General features: G+C 36.2%; 1 protein-coding gene across 1 annotated transcript in view; it reads left to right on the top strand.

Annotated features, from left to right (window-relative positions):
* Positions 1-13,092, top strand: part of ncana (neurocan a) — a 132,593-nt gene that overhangs the window by 13,736 nt on the left and 105,765 nt on the right. The window lies entirely within an intron of this gene.

Raw genomic sequence — 13,092 nt, 5'->3', positions numbered from 1 at the left:
AGCCACATAAAACAACAAAAAAATACGATGAATATGCCGAGATCAGTGGCTAATCTGCCGGATTCAGCAGAGGTGAAGTGATGGCGACCAGCGAGACCTAGCTGTCACTCAAGTGGCCACGCCCTTAATTATGCAAACTTAATATAACCTAATATAAAGGAAATGGATGAGTTATAAATAAATTCACCCCCTCACAGTTGTCATGGAGGGTAATAATAGCTATATGAACCAAAATCGTTCTTTGTACCAGGCTGTAAACACCTTTTTTCTGCTGTAAAGTTGGCCATTCTAACAGTGGGCTCAATTGCAATTTGCTCTATTATGGAGCCAGGACTAGCGGAATTTTGATGAATTGCAGTTTCAGTTACTTCCGTATTGGCTTCCCGAGAGAGAGCGGGAGGTTGCCGCTTGGCTGAAATGAGCAAATATGCATAAAAATACACAATATTTGTATGCATGTAAAATAGCTAAGATTATTACATCTGAAGTAAACACAATGGTTGCTAAGCTGTAGATGCAATTATGCATAAACACACAGATTAGCAGCAGCATGCAATATTGGGATTCATGGTTTGCTTTTCTTCTGTATTAGATGTTGCATTTATTTATAAACAAATATGATGCATGTTGCTATGTGCTTATACATATTTGCATATATAGCACAGTAACCCATAATTAGGTGTGTTGTGCATGCATGTTTCCTTAAGCGGTTAAGCAGCATATATAATAATTCTGTAATGTGCATTAAAACAGCATAAACATTTGTATAGCAACATTTAAATCATAATTTTGATGTTAGTTGCATTCTGTTGCTGTTTGTTTGTTTGATTAATTAAATGTGTTTGTCATTTCTGTTCATTGTTTTTTTTTACTCTCCTGTTAAGATGTTTTAATTTGGTTTTGTCAATTTTTGGTAATTGTGAACTACATGCTTAGCAACATGCTTTACTATAGTTTTTGGTGCACATTTATGCATATTGGATATTGCGTCCTTAAAAAAATATTATGCATGTTGCCAAGCTCCACTGTATAAAATGGCCGTGATTTCAACGGTAAAAAAAACTAAAAATGCTACAGTAAAAATCCGTAACCTGTTTTACAGTACGTTTTCTTAATATATACGGTGAATAACCGTATTTGACTTCCCCAGAATTCTCTGCATGGCACATCACTTTTTATACTTTTTGTTGACATTACTATGGAAGTTTTAGTTGTTTCCCCATCAGTGATGTACTTTACAGATTTATGTTGCATCTAATGTTAATAAACAGTGTTTATTTCACTTTAATTTTATGCGTGTTACCATACTGATGTTTAGTAGCTGTGTGAATGACACTGAGCACCTTCTATATACTGATACACTTTTCTGCTTGTGGAAATGTGTTTGTGATGAGTATTGGTTCATTATGTAACTTTCTCATCACAACCTGCAAATGGCTGTGTTAACTAGTCTAACTGTGTAACAACAGATGTGTAGATGTTCATAATTCAAAATACAGACATATTACATCGGTAAATTGATGAAATACGGTAGATAACTGTAAAAATTAGAAATAATTTTTATGGTTTGTACCGTATTTTTAACGGTAAGATTCTGGCAACCACAGCTGCCGTTTTTTTACCGTAAATTTTACGGATTTATTTTTTACAGTGTATATATGCAAAAACATTCAAAACTTTACCATGAGGCAAAAAACACCACAAATTTAAATATTGGGCAAAATTATCCTCTTTTGATTGGATTTTATTAATTGGACTTTTATGATAATTATGGTGGCTTGAAAAGCCAGCATATTGTTATCTATCAAAACTTCTTCTTCTTCTTCTTCTTCTGAGACTAATTTCTAAGTGTATCTCCTCCTAAGCCTTTCAAGCTACATACTTCAAACTTTCGTCAAACCTTCAAACTGGTCTGACTCGGGTTGCTATATCTTTTCTAACTGATCCGACTTTGGGTTTTCCGAAAAACGACCCAGAAAATTTCCAAAAGTCCCATTGACTTAACATTGGGTCAAACTTTGTGAGCTCATAACTCTGCATCAGACTGTCCTACAGACTTCTAACTGGACTCATTTAACTCAGTCTAGCCAGCAGCCAATAACTGATGACTTCTTAACTTACTAGCCACTCCCTAGCAACCACTTACAGCACCCTAGCAACTGTCCCATAGACTTCCATTGTAAAAGACTCCCATTTACTTAACATTGGATCAACCTTTGTGAGCTCATAACTCTGCATCAGACTGTCCTACAGACTAGAGTCTGGCCTCATTCAACTCAGTCTAGCCAGCAGCCAATCACTGATTACCTTTAAACTTACTAGCCACTCCCTAGCAACCAATTTCAGCACCCTAGCAACTGTCCCAGAGACTGTGACTAGCTATTCTAACACACTCTAACAGTTTTAACATCCTACTGACATGCTAATCTTGCTAGAAAGGTGCTAGCAACACGATAGTGACATGCTAGTCATGCTAGTAACATGCTAATTCATGCTAACAACATGCTAATTCATGCTAGAAACAAGGTGATTCATGCTAGAATCATACTAGTAACATACTAATATCATGCTATTTACATGCTAATATCATGCTAGTTACATGCTAATTCATGCTAGAATCATGCTAGTAACCTGCTAATTCATGCTAGTAACATGCTGGTAACATGCTAATTCATACTAGAATCATGCTAACAACATGCTAATTCATGTTAGAAACATGCTAGTAACATGCTAATTCATGCTAGTAACATGCTAATTCATGCTAGAATCATGCTAATTCATGCTAGAATCATGCTAACAACATGCTAATTCATGCAAGAAACATGCTAGTAACATGCTAATTCATGCTAGAAATACGCTAATAACATGCTAATTCATGCTAGAATCATGCTAACAACATGCTAATTCATGCTAGAATCATGCTAGTAACATGCTAGAATCATGCTAGTAACATGCTAATTCATGCTAGTAACATGCTAATTCATGCTAGAATCATAATAATTCATGTTAGGATCATGCTAGTAACATGCTAATTCATGCTAGAAACATGCCAGTAACATGCTAAATCATGCTAGATCATGCTAGTAACATGCTAATTCATGCTAGAATCATGCTAGTAACATGCTCATTCATGCTAGAATCATGCTAGTAACATGCTAATTCATGCTAGGATCATGCTAATTCATGCTAGGATAATGCTAATAATATGCTAATTTGTGCTAGAATCATGCTAGTAACATGCTAATTCATGCTAGAATTATGCTAGAAACATGCTAGTTCATGCTAGAATCATGCTAACAACATGCTAGTTCATGCTAGAAACATGCTAATCCATGCTAGTTACAAGCTAATTCATGCTAGACGCATGCTAATTCATGGTAGAATCATGCTAGTTACATGCTAATTCATGTTAGAATCATGCTAGTTACTTGCTAATTCATGCTAGAATCATGCTAGTAACATGCTAATTCATGTTAGAAACATGCTAGTAACATGCTAATTAATGCTAGAATCATGCTAATTTATGTTAGCAACTGCCTAGCAACCACTCAAAATACTTTAGCTACTGCCTAGCAACAACCCAGAAACATACTAACATATATGTACTTATCTATGCCGACTGTTTCAAACTTCATAAAAACTGCTTCAGTTATTTACACTTTAAAACGACTTCAAACTTTTAGACTCGGCTTTTCAAGCCACCATAAAGTTTGTCTTCAAACTTTAATATCTAGTTAAACAAAATATTGTTTTCTGTTTTAGTCATTTTAGAATTATGTACTATTTAGTAATTTACTTTTTTAGTTGCCAAACAGTGTTTAAAGGAGACCTCTTATGCCCCTTTTTTCAAGATGTAAAATAACTGATGTGCCTAGAGTGTGTGTGAAGTCTCAGCTCAAAATACCACACAGATAATGTTTTCTAACTCTAAAACGGACCCTTTTAGGCTTTGATCCTAATTGTGGTGTTTTGGTGACTGTCGCTTTAAATTCAAATGAGATTGTGCTCTTTTCAGAAGAGGGCGGAGCTACAAATGCCTGTGTGTCAGCATAGCGGCATATTCAGAAATCTAATGGTGGTTGGCTGCTCCTGACTCAGCACTGTTTATGCTAATCAGGGAGAGACGGTCACTAGTGGGTGGGGCTTCCCCCTCTGATGACACGTACAAAGGGAGAATGTCAATCAAAGTGTTTCTGTAGACTGTTCATTAAGTCTGATTATAACAAATATAATTAATTTTTACCATTAGAGGCTGGTTATATTCACACACTGCTGACACACGACTGTGTTTAAACCCATTATAAAGGTGATTATCGCATAATAGGCCCCCTTTAAGATCTTCTTTCTAATATTCTTATTTAGTTTCAGCTTTATTACACTTAAATTACATAAAAATACGTTTTCAAATACTTTCAGTGGTTTAAAATTACAACGTTGCATACTTTTACGTGCGCATTTATTAATGCATCATGACTGCTTTATTTATTCTTTTCAGCATTTATTATAAATTTCATTGAGGAAAACCTCTATTATTTTCATTCATTCATTTTCCTTTGGCTTAGTCCCTTTATTTATCAGGGGTCGCCACAGTGGAATGAACCACCAATTATTCCAGCATATGTTTTACACATCGGATGCCCTTCCAGCTGCAACCCAGTACTGGGAAACACTCATACACACTCATTCACAGATACACTCATACACTACAGCCAATTTAGTTCATCAGTTCCCCTTTAGCGCATGTGTTTGGACTGTAGGGGAAACCGAAGCACCCGGAGGAAACCCACGGGGACAACATGCAAACTCCACACAGAAACGCCAACTGGCCCAGCCGGGATTCAAACCAGTGACCTTCTTGCTGTGAGGCCACAGTGCTGACCACTGAGCCACAATGCAGCACCTTATAACCATTAAAAAGGATAAGCAATGAATGCAAAATAGGTTTGTAGAGTGGTTTTGCTGGGTTTTAAGATCATCAGCTGCGTGATTTCTCTTGCTTTATTAGTGCTTTAAACCTGCTGATTTTCCAGAAACTGAAGTCCTGTCAAAAGCAATCAAACGGCGTCAGCATGAAGCTCGGAGAACAGCAGATTACAGTGGCGTCCAGAAGCGTCAAAACACAAGCGGCTTTAATCACTAAATGCCAAATGCAATTAAAAGCCACTGAATTCAGCACATGCAGAGCGCCGGCGGGTTTATATTGGCTTTACAAAGACGCTCAGACTTTAGCTGATGGAGTTAACTAGTGTTTGATTCCTGATGGCAAGGCCTAGAGAAACCCTCAGTCTGAAATCAAACAGCTTTAACTGATATAAAAGACTGACCACTAGAGAACTAGTCAGGCAGTTTCACTTCTTCAATGGATTTATGCAAAATGATTCGGCCTCCTGTGAATTTAGATTTCTTTTTCTAATATTTCAATTTGATGTTGAATAAATGAAAAAGATGTGTCTTATTTTAATTTGCTAAAATATTGATCTTTTTATTTTATCTGTTGCTTATTAAATGCATAACATGCATCTTGTTTTTGTTTGCTAACATATAGATTTTTTTAAATATTATGCAATTTGTTATTTATTAGATGTATATTTATCTACATGTTTTTGCTATAAATTATTTATATTATGCAACTTATTATTTATTAAATGTAAAATATACATCTTGTTTTTATTTGATAATAAATAGATTTTTTTATTATGCATTTTCTTGTTTGTTAAATGTAAATTTTGTGTCCTGTTTTTATTTGCTAAACTATTAAATTTGTCATTATGCAATTAGCTGTTTAATAAATGTAAAAGATGCATCTTGTTTTTATTTGATAAAATATTGATATTTTTTATGTTATGCATTTTGTTGTCTATCAAATGCAAAATAAGCATCTTGTTATTTAATAATAAAGATTTTTTTTATATTATGCTATTTATTTATTAAATGTAAGTTCGTCATCTTGTATTTTTTGCTATAAATTATTTATATCATGCAATTTGTTGTCTTAAATGTAAAATAAGCATTTTGTTTTTATTTGCTAAAATATAGATTTTTTTATATTATGCAATTTGTTGTTTAGTAAATGTATAATATGCATCTTGTATTATTTGCTAAAATATAGATATTTTTTTACTAAATGCAAAATCAGCATTTTGTTTTTATTTGCTAAAATATTGATACTTTTTATATTATGCAATTTATTTATTAAATGTAAATTTATCATCTTGTTTTTTTTTTGCTATACATTATTTATATTACGCAATTTGTTGTTTATTAAATATAAAATTTGCATCTTATTTATGTTTGCTAAAATATTTAATCTTTTTAATTACACAATTTGCTTTAAAAAAAAAGTCAAATGTGATGCAAATTATAAAAGATTATTATTATTTTATTTGCATTTTATTTTATCCTCCCCATTATTCTGAAAGTGATTATTTTTTAATTTATCATCTTATTTTTTTTTTTGCTATAAATGATGTATATTATGTAATTTGTTGTCTAATAAATGTATAATATGCATCTTGTTTTTATTTGTTAAATATTTTATTTTTATATTTTCCATTTTGCTGTTTAATAAATAAAAAAGATGCATCTTTTATTTCGTCACCTTAAAATTATAAGGTACATTTTTGTAAAAATTGAGTTATTGACATATTCTTGAAAAACAAATGTTACAAACACACTGTTTGCTATAGAATGCAAAAACTTTGAAGCTCAATATCTCAAAATCATTCAGAATGTAGATAGAACCTTATAATTCCAATGTGACGATTCTTTAAAATATTGATATTTTTATAGTATGCAAATTATTTATTAAATGTAAATTTATCATCTTGTTTGTTTGTTTTTTCGCAAAAAATGTTAAAAATATTTAGTAATTTGTTGTTTATTAAATGTAAAAGGTGCTGCTTTTTATTTGCATAATATTTTATCCAATATCCACCCACTTTTTCTGCAAACCTATCTCTTCCTCATTGTCACAGTTTGTTTCCATGCAGCCTGAAAGCAGAACATATGTGCATGCTGTTTTAGTGTGCATCACACACTCAGTAAACACACTGAGGGCTACTAAACACTTTAATACATCCCATAAACACACTCTTGAATCCACCTCAGCTGTGTCTCTAGTTATCGCTTTAAGTAGCGCAGCTAACCGATGTGAGTTAAATCACCCCATGCAAAAAACACTGGCGAATGGTTGAGGAATTGAATGCTAAATGCCTGGAGCCGCAGAGTTTCTGGGTTTACAGTAGAGAGAAAAGCTGCTCGCTCGCTCACAAAACTAGACTGACATTTCAATGCACAAACCGAGCTGGTGCACGACCTTCCCATGCCTGTAAATAAGTCTTCTCTCTCTCTCTCTCTCTCTCTCTCTCTCTCTCTCTCTCTCTCTCTCTCTCTCTCTCTCTCTCTCTCTCTCTCTCTCTCTCCAATTCAGTTCATACTTGTTTATTGGCATGTTGCAAATGTTTTGTCAAAGCATTTGAAATGTTTGCGTTGAATAAAACAAATAAAAATCAAATTACATAACAAGAGTGATCAAAATTAATAATGATAATATTAAAAATTATAATAAATAAATAATGGATTTAAATGAATTAATAAAAGTAAATTTATTAATGTAATAATAAACAATAATTCATTCATTCATTTTCTTTTCGGCTTAGTCCCTTTATTAATCTAGGGTCGCCACAGTGGAATGAACCACCAACTTATCCAGCATTGTTTTATGCAGCGGATGCCCTTCCAGCTGCAACCCATCACTGGGAAACACATACACACTTATTTACACACTCATACACTACGGACAAATTTAGCCTACCCAATTCACCTGTACCACGTCTTTGGACTGTGGGGTAAACCGGAGCACTCAGAGGAAACCCACGCGAACGCAGGGAGAACATGCAAACTCCCCACAGAAACGCCAACTGACCCAGCCGAGGCTCGAACCGGCGACCTTCTTGCTGTGAGGCGACAGCACTACCTACTGCGCCACTGCGTTGTCTAAACATTAATAATAATAATAATAATAATAATAATGTAATATATTTAAAACAAATTACATAGTAGTAGTAGTAGTAGTAATATTAATAATAATACTAAATTAAAAATAAATAAAATAATATTGCGATATTAATAATAAATAATGAACTGTATATTAAAAAAGAATGGCTGAAGTACTGCTAAAAATACAAATAAAATACAAATAAATAATGGATTCAAATAAATGAATAAAAAATAAAACTAATAATATAGTAATTATATAGTAATTATACATAATATAATGTATTTCAAACAAATCACAGTAGCGGTGCTGATAATGTATTATTATTTTTATTTTACTAATATTAATATTAATAATAATAATAATAATAATAACAATGATAATGGGGAGACGCAGTGGCGAAGTAGTTAGTGCTGTCGCCTCACAGCAAGAAGGTCGCTGGTTCGAGCCTCGGCTGTGTCAGTTCGCTTTTCTGTGTGGAGTTTGCATGTTCTCCCTGCGTTCGCGTGGGTTTCCTCTGGATGCTCTGGTTTCCCCCACAGTCCAAAGACATGCGGTACAGGTGAATTGGGTTGGCTAAATTGTCCATAGTGTGTGAATGAGTGTGTGTGGATGTTTCCCAGTGATGGGTTGGGGTTGGAAGGGCATCCGCTGCGTAAAAACGTGCTGGAAAAGTTGGCGGTTCATTCCGCTGTGACGATCCCGGATTAATAAAGGGACTAAGCTGAAAAGAAAACGAATGAATGAATGAATAATGATAATGATCAAATAAATAAATCAATTAAAATAAATGAGTAAAAATACAAATAATATTAATAATAAATAATAAACAGTTTATTTAAAATAAAATGGTGATAAAGTAATAATATTAATAATGTTTTTTAAAAAAAGAATACGATATTTATAATAAAAAAAACATTATTATTACATAGTGGTGATAAAGTAACAATATTGATAATAAATAAATAAATAAAATTCATTAATACAAACTAAAATAATAATAATAATAACAATAATAATAAATATTTCTATAACAATTTAATAAATTATATCTGATTATAATAACAATCTCTGTTATTGGTTATAAAAAAATAAAAATAAATAAATAAATAAATAGAATACGATATTAATAATAAATAAAAATCTTTTTATTTAAAACAAATGATGTAGTAGTGGTGATAAAGTAACCATATTGATGATAAATAAATAAATAAATAAATAAATAATTTATTAATACAAATTAAAATAATAATAATAATAAATATTTATAAAACAATGTCTATTTATAATAACAATCTCTGTTATTAACAATCTCTCTCTCTCTCTCTCTTTCTCTCTCTCTCCTCTCTGTCTGATTGTGTTTGGCTCTTAAACGCTGGGTTGATCTTCTCTCCGTGAGTTGGCATTTCTCCTCCTCCCTCCATGTCTCCCTGCGGAGGTGCTGTTGGCAGAGAGTTTGTGAGCTGTAAGCCGAGTGTAGGGATGAGAGAGAGATCAGGGAGCGAGTGCTCTCTGCATGAATAATGGAGCCAGGGCATGAAATCACTTCACACGTCCTGCTGACTGACACACACACAGATTCACACCCACATCACCCTGCAGAAGGCTGTAGGGTTCCATGATGCCAGACAGCCTTCTTCAGTGGGTTATTCAACACTTGGGTGTTCTTGGTAATGGTTGCTAGGAGCATCTAGGGTTTTGCTAGAGAGTTCTGGCTGATTGCTAAGGGTGTTTGGGCGATCGATAAGTATTGCTAGGGTGTCTGTGTGGTCGCTAAGGTGTTGCTGCGGTGTCTGGGTGAGTGGCAAGCTGTTGCTGGTGTGTCTGTGTGATCACTAAGGCTTGAGTGTTTTTGATATTGGTTGCTAGGAGCCTCTAGGGTGTTACTAGTGGCTTGTAAGTGGTTGCTAAGGTATTTCTAGGGTGTTTGGACAATTACTAAGGTGTTGCTAGGGTGTCTGGGTGCTCACTAAGTGTTGCTAGAGTGTCTGTGTGATCTCTAATGCTTGGTATTGGTTGCTAGGAGCCTCTAGGGTGTTGCTTTAGGGTTCTAGGTGTTGCTAGGGTGTCTGGGTGATCGCTAAGGTGTTTCTAGGGTATCTGGGGATATAGTGTTGCGAGTGGGTTATGGGTGGTCTCTTAGGTGTTGCTAGGGTGTCTGGGTGATCGCTAAGGTGTTGTTAGGGTGTTTGGGTGATGGATAAGTATTGCAAGGGTGTCTGGGTGGTCGCTAAGGTGTTGCTAGGGTGTCTGGGTGATTGGTAAGCTGTTGCTGGTGTGTCTGTGTGATCACTAAGGCTTGTGTGTTCTTGGTATTGGTTGCTAGGAGTCTCTAGGGTGTTACTAGTGGCTTACGTGTGGTTGCTAAGGTAATTCTAGGGTGTCTGGATGATTACTAAGGTGTTGCTCGGGTGTCTGGGTGGTTGCTAAGGAGTTGCTAGGGTGTCTGGGTGAACAGTAAGCTGTTGCTAGGCCGTCTGTGTGATAACTAATGCTTGTGTGTTCTTGGTATTGGTTCCTAGGAGCCTCTAAGGTGTTGCTAATGGGTTATGGGTGGTTCCTAAGGTATTTCTAGGGTGTCTGGATGATTACTAAGGTATTTCTAGGGTGTCTGGGTGATCGCTAAGGTGTTGCTAGACTGTCTGGGTGATTGCTAAGATGTTGCTAGGGCATCTGTGTGATCACTAACGCTTGTGTGTTCTTGGTATTGGTTGCTAGGAGGCTCTAGTGTGTTGCTAATGGAATTTAGATGGTCACTTAAGTGTTGCTAGGGTGTCTGGGTGATTGCTAAATGTTGCTAGGGTGTCTGGGTAATCGCTAAGGTGTTGCTAGGGGGTCTGGGTGGTTGCTAGGCAGCTTGTGGGAGGTTGCTAAACTCTTGCTACTGTGTTTTGGGTGGTTGCCAAGATGTTGCTAGAGTGTCTGGGTGATCGCTAAGATGTTGCTGTTGAGTCTGGGTGGTTACTAGGGCGCTTGTGGGATGTTCCTAGGCTCTTGCTTTTGTGTTTTGGGTGGTTGCTAAGATGTCTAGGTGATCGCTAAGGTGTTGCTAGGCATTTAAGTGGCCACTAGGGAACTTGTGGTTGGTTGCTAGGCTCTTGCTTCTGTGTTTTGGGTGGTTGCTAAGATGTCTGGGCGATCGCTAAGGTGTTGCTAGGGGTCTGGGTGGTTACTAGAGTGTTACTAGGTTTTGCTGTTAGAGTTACAAGTGGGCGCTATAGTGTTGCTACTATCATTATGGGGTGTTCACCATAGGCTTTCTAAGCTACTGTGATTCTGGGTTGTTAGGGTGTTTGTTGATTGTAGTTAGTTGTTACACAGGATGAAATTTACTGTATTATGAATTATGGGTGTTCTGGGCAGTCATGATGTGTTGCTAGAGAGTTGCTGTGCTGTTCTTTGTTGCTTCTAGCTGTGTTTGGTTTGTGCTGCTGTGTGGGGGCGAGTGTTAATATGTGTATCTGTATTTTATTACACTTAAAAGGGATGGAGGAGTTTTTACAGAAGCCAGACATTTCCTGTCTGAGCAGAACTAGAGCCAGCGTGAAGGATACTGAAAGACAGACCACCCACAGAGAGAGAGAGAGAGAGAGAGGTGGCAACTGTAAAACAATGAAAAAAGCCTGATTACCATTCTAAGAGTGTTTTGTTGGTGGGTCTGATGGATGGCTAGTGCTGGATTATGAAAAAAATCCTTCCTTAGCATCCGGCCACTATGCATTAATATTCATATTCTCCATCATCTCTCTTTATAAAGCACACAGTCCACATATAAACCTCTGCTTGTCATTTCCCATCAGCATGCTGTGTGTGTAATGAGTTCACTGATTGCTGATGCTTTTCCTTGTGTATTTCTTTCAAATTTCACTTCACCCTTGTATTTTAGTGTTCAGCAAAGGGTTTATTACAGCACATTTAGCATAATGAGTTAGGAGGGTATTGATAGGTGGTTGTAAGAGATTTCTGTGTGGTCGCTAGGGTGTATCTAGGTGTTTAAGGTGTTCTGGCTGGTTGCTAGGGTGTTGCTTAGTTATTAGGGTGATTACTAACGTATTCATATGTGGTTTCTAGGGAGTTCTGAGTAGTTGCTAGGGAGTTATGACTGGTTGCTAGGGTGTTACTATGTGGTTGCTAGGGAGTTCTGACTGGTTGCTAAGGCGTTTCAAGGGTTGAATTAGGAGGGTATTGATAGGTGGTTGTAAGATTTCTGTGTGGTCGCTATGATGTATCTAAGTGTTTGTTAACGTGTTTTGGCTGGTTGCTAGGGTGTTGCTTAGTTATTAGGGTGAATACTAACTTTTGATATGTGGTTGCTAAGGAGTTCTGAGTAGTTGCTGGGGAGTTCTGACTGGTTGCTAGGGTGTTACTGTGTGGTTGCTAGGGAGTTCTGACTGGATGCTAAGGTGTTGCTAAGGTTGAATAAGGAGGGTATTGATAGGTGGTTTTAAGGGATTTCTGTGTGGTTGCTAGGGTGTGACTAGGTGTTTGTTAAGGTGTTCTGACTGGTTGCTAGGGTGTTGCTTAGTTATTAGGGTGATTACTAACTTATTGATATGTGGTTGCTAAGAAATTCTGACTAGTTGGTAGGGTGTTACTATGTGGTTGCTAGGGAGTTCTGACTGGTTGCTAAGGCGTTGCAAGGGTTGAATTAGGAGGGTATTGATAGGTGGTTGTAAGATTTCTGTGTGGTCGCTATGATGTATCTAGGTGTTTGTTAACGTGTTTTGGCTGGTTGCTAGGGTGTTGCTTAGTTATTAGGGTGAATACTAATTTTTTTATATATGGTTGCTAGGGAGTTCTGAGTAGTTGCTGGGGAGTTCTGACTGGTTGCTAGGGTGTTACTGTGTGGTTGCTAGGGAGTTCTGAATGGATGCTAAGGTGTTGCTAAGGTTGAATAAGGAGGGTATTGATAGGTGGTTGTAAGAGATTTCTGTGTGGTCGCTAGGGTGTGACTAGGTGTTTGTTAAGGTGTTCTGACTGGTTGCTAGGGTGTTGCTTAGTTATTAGGGTGATTACTAACTTATTGATACGTGGTTGCTAAGAAATTCTGACTAGTTGGTAGGGTGTTACTATGTGGTTGCAAGGGAGTTGTGACT

This window comes from Danio aesculapii, chromosome 2 (genome assembly GCF_903798145.1).
Source record: "Danio aesculapii chromosome 2, fDanAes4.1, whole genome shotgun sequence".
NCBI lineage: Eukaryota > Metazoa > Chordata > Actinopteri > Cypriniformes > Danionidae > Danio > Danio aesculapii.
Note: the sequence above shows the minus strand (reverse complement) of the source record. Positions and strands in the feature narration are given on the sequence as shown.